This window comes from Nomascus leucogenys, chromosome 18, assembly GCF_006542625.1.
Source record: "Nomascus leucogenys isolate Asia chromosome 18, Asia_NLE_v1, whole genome shotgun sequence".
NCBI lineage: Eukaryota > Metazoa > Chordata > Mammalia > Primates > Hylobatidae > Nomascus > Nomascus leucogenys.
In genome coordinates this window covers 66,942,254-66,947,189 of record NC_044398.1, presented here as the reverse complement: position 1 = coordinate 66,947,189, position 4,936 = coordinate 66,942,254, and positions in this window count along the sequence as shown.

Here is a 4,936-nt window from a genome sequence, read left to right as displayed (position 1 = left end):
CTCGATTCCATCCAGGTTGCTGTGAATGCCATTATTTCTTTCCTTTTTATGGCTGAATAGTATTCCATGGTGCGTGTGTGTGTGTATGTGTGTGTGTGTGTATATATATACACATACACACTTATATATACATATATATACACACATAAATGTGGTATGTGTATATATACATATATACACATAAATGTGGTGTGTGTATACATATACATATATATGTATGTACACATGTTCACTTTATCCATTCATTGACTAATGGGCATTTGGGCTGGTTCCATATTTTTGCAATTGCAAATTGTGCTGCTATAAACATGCGTGTGCAAGTATCTTTTTCGTATAATGACTTCTTTTCCTCTGGGTAGATAACCAGTAGTGGGATTGCTGGATCAAATGGAAGATCTACTTTTAGTTCTTTAAGGAATCTCCGCACTGTTTTCCATAGTGGTTGTACTAGTTTACATTCCCACCAGCAGTGTAAAGGTGTTCCCTTTTCACCACATACTATTTTTTGATTTTTAAATTACAGTAAAGGCCCCACATCTTGATACTGTTACATTGGCAACACTTGAATTTTGGAAGAGACACATTCAAACCATAGCAGGTATTGCATAGAATAACATAGAAAGACAGTTTCTGCCTGCAACAAGTTTGCTAAAACAAGTTCATAAAAATAGCCCTTTGGTAAGATTGCATAGACTTAAAATTAATTGGTTTAAAGCTATACCCACTGGTACAACTAACTTTATTTCTGAAACATAAATGTTCATATTCTTACATGACCTTTATTTGCAAAGATATCTGTAGCATTGGCAATGTTCTTTTAGTAACTGCATTTTATCAAACACAACAGACAGTCCTGAGGCTGTACAGTCTCTTTTAAAAAACGGTTCGTGTAGCATATTCAGAAGGTCACAGTTCGAAATTCCACTGATGTCGGCCAGGTGCTGTGGCTCATGCCTGTAATCCCAGTACTTTGGGAGGCTGAGGCGGGTGGATCACCTGAGGTCAGGAGTTCAAGACCAGCCTGGTCAACATGGTGAAACTCTATCTCTACTAAAAATATAAAAATTATCTGGGCATGGTGTTGCACACCTGTAGTCCCAGCTACTCGGGAGGCTGAGGCAGGAGAATCACTTGAACCTGGGAGGCAGAGGTTGCAGTGAGCTGAGAGTGCGCCACTGCATTCTAGCCTGGGGGACAGACCAAGACTCCGTCTCAAAAAAGAAAGAAAACAAAATTCCACTGATGTCTTACATTCTAGTCTTGTGACAAAGAGTGGAAGAGTGTGAATGAACATTTCCGTGGTAGGCTTCAGCTGTGTGGTATTACTCAATTACTTGGATGTTTGCTGCTTCAAACTAGAATCTGAGTCTTGAAACTGGTGAGAAAACTTAACAACCTTTAGTAGTCTTTCCTAGTCACCTGGTAGGTTTAAAATTATGGATTGCTTTAAAGAGCCCTTTAGCTCCCTAATTGATAGCTGAGCCAGTGCAAGATACCCAACGGATTATGACATGTTCAGGGCACCAGCAAAGCAGGGGCACCCCCATCCTAAAAATAAACAAGTTAGCTTTGACAGATTTGTTCAGAACTTTGCACAAAAAAATGTTGGAAGAAACTCTATTGATTTCAGCATGCATGGAAATTTTGCATCATAATAAAATGTTGAATTACCACTGGTGGGACGGTAGGACTCCATAATGTTTTCAATGTTTAGGGCCTCCCAAGGGTCTGGCTACAAGAAGCCACACACTATAGGTATAAAGTCACATGAAAATTCTTTAACTCTCAATACACAAATTGAATCCAATTTTTGCAGGTATTATCTAAAATTAAGATAATGTTTTAGAGGCTGAAAGGAACTATGAGAAGTATACATGTGGAGATCTTTTCCTACCAGAAAGAAATCAATTGGAATTAGGGCCCAGATGTTTCTGAAAGCTGAACAACCACTTCTGTCTTTATTCAAGAAGTGCCCTCTACGTGGATTTTTGGGGGATAAATTACTGACCTCTTTTGTTCCTTTATAGCCTTTAAATCCATTACTACACCCCCCACCCCCCCCAAAAAAAAATTCAGGAAATCCTCTTCTTTTGTGTTTACCCTGCTCCATAATCAGCTAAAAGGTTTTGTTTGTACATTTTTTTGTTTTCATTTGCTTCATAATTTTATAGACATTTCATATCATAACAAAAGTTGAGAAAAATAAAGTTTTCTACTTTTTTTATTACTTTTTAAAGAACGCTTTTCTCGGCCAGGTGCAGTGGCTCACGCCTGTAATCCCAGCACTTTGGGAGGCCGAGGTAGGTTTATCACTTGAAGTCAGGAGTTTGAGACCAGCCTGGCCAACATGGTGAAACCGTGTCTCTACTAAAAATATAAAAATCACCCAGGCATGGTGGTGCACACCTGTAATGTCAGCTACTCAGGAGGCTGAGGCATGAGAATCGCTTGAATCCAGGAGGTGGAGGTTGCAGTGAGCCGAGATTGTGCCATTGCACTCCTGCCTGGGTGACAGAGTGAGTCTCTGTCTCAAAAAAAAAAGCTTTTCTCCTATGTGCTTAAGGAAATGTACATTTAGTTGACTACTTGAAACAAAATTTTACGAACACAGAAATAAATGAAACATTTTTTTTTTTGAGATGGAGTCTTGCTCTATCACCCAGGCTGGAGTGCAGTGGCACAATCTCGGCTCAGGCAACCTCCGCCTCCTGAGTTCAAGTGATTCTCCTGCCTCAGCCTCCCAAGTAGCTGGGACTACAGGTGTGTACCACCACGCTCAGCTAAGTTTTGTATTTTTAGTAGAGATGGTGTTTCACTAGGTTGGCCAGGATGGTCTCGATCTCTTGACCTCGTGATTCACCCCCCTCAGCCTTCCAAAGTGTGGGATTACAGGCGTGAGCCATGGCACCTGGCCAATATTTTATTTTTAATATTGTAAAATTATATAAAATTACAGAAAGTGGTGGCAGTAGTAGAGAGTTTGATACCAACTAGTTTTATTTTTATTCGATTTATCCAACTAGTTTTAATATGTGCTAATATTTTGCCACTCTTGCTTCAAAATTTTTTTTAATAAAAAACGTAGATATAGATGAAGGCCTCCCTTTCCTATTATCTATCCAATACCCAATGGTAATTGCCAGCCTGAGGTTGGTGTATATGCTTCTGGTCCACATCTTTTATGCTCTGACTATATATTACACTCCCAATACAAAATATTGCTTTATGACTTGTATATATTAATCTTGAAACATTGATTTTGAGATTTAATCATGTTGATGCAAGTAGTACTATCTCATAGGTTTTAATATTCTATAGTGTTTCACTGTGTAAATGTACTTAATTTATGTATTGATATGTCAATTAACATTTGAGTTATTTCCAATTTTTTCCCTAAAACAAAGGTTGCTACTGGGGAAGATCCTCAGATAGCTTTCCTATGACGATGCCTACAGGTACTCTAGCTCAGTTCCTAGAAGTAGAATTGCTAGTTTGTAGGGAATGCAAATCTATTTGATTAGATATTGCCAAGTTTTACAATTGACATTGGGGATGCTCATTTCTCTACACACTCCTCCATCAGACTTTAATTTTTCTGCCAGTCGTTGAAGTATCAAATAGTGTTTCATGTTGTTTTCATTTGCATTTCCCTGATTGCCAATGAGAAACAATCTTTTCACATACCATTCTTATGTGAACTATCTGTTCTTACTCTGCCTGTTTTTAAAAAATAGTTGTCTTCATGTTGATTTGTAGGATTTTAAGACATTTATGCTAGGGATACTAGATTTTGAGAACTTTACATTGCATGTATGTTCTCTTAGTAGGTGATTTGTCTTTTAATTTTTTGTATGATGTCTCTTGTTGCCTAAACACTTAATTTTAGTGCAGTCAAATGTTTTATGTTTATTATTTACATTTATATCTCTTTTTTTGTTGTTGTTTTTTGAGACAGAGTCTCGCTTTGTCACTCAGGCTGGAGTGCAGTGGTACAATCTCAGCTCACTGCAACCTCTGCTTCCCAGGTTCAAACAATTCTGGTGCCTCAGCCTCCCGAGTAGCTGGGATTACAGGCACCCGCCATCATGCCTGGCTAATTTTTGTATTTTTAGTAGAGATAGGGTTCTGCCATGTTGGCCAGGCTGGTCTCGAACTTCTGGCCTCAAGTGATCCACCCGCCTCAGTCTCCCAAAGTGTTGGGATTACAGGCATGAGCCTCTGCGCCTGGCCATATATATATATATATATATATATTTTTTTTTTTTTTTTTTTTTGAGATGGAGTCTCGCTCTGTTGCCCAGGCTGGAGTGCAGTGGCGCCATCTCGGCTCACAGTTTTAAACGTGTAATGTTGTGAGGTAAGCCCTAATTTATTGTTCCTGATTTAATACGGCCTAATTTACTGTTCCATATGGATTGCTAGTTAGGATAGTATACCCCTTCCTCCACTGATTGAGAATTATTGTTACTGTGCTGTATAGAGACTGCAGTGGTTCTAACATTGTAACATATATCAGAATCACCTGAGGACTTGTTAAAAATGTAGATTTCTTGCCTCCGCCCCAAGTTTTTGATTCAGTAGGTCTTGGGCTTGGGTGTGGTCTGAAAATTTGTTTCTCCAATAAATTCCCAGGGATGCTGATGCTGCTTGTCCTAGGACCACACTTTCAGAACCACTTACATAGAGGAACCAACATGTTTTGTTAGTATCTCTTGACATCAATGCCTTGAGGAAACTTAAATTTAAACCTATTTTATAGATGAGGAACCTGGTGAGGAAATCAATTAGGTGATTTTGCAAGGTTTGTACTAACAAGTTAGAATTGGAGACTGCTGGCCGGGCGCCGTGGTGCACACCTGTAATCCCAGAACTTTGGGAGGCTGAGGAGGGCGAATCACGAGGTCAGGAGTTTGAGATGAACCTGAACAAGATGGTG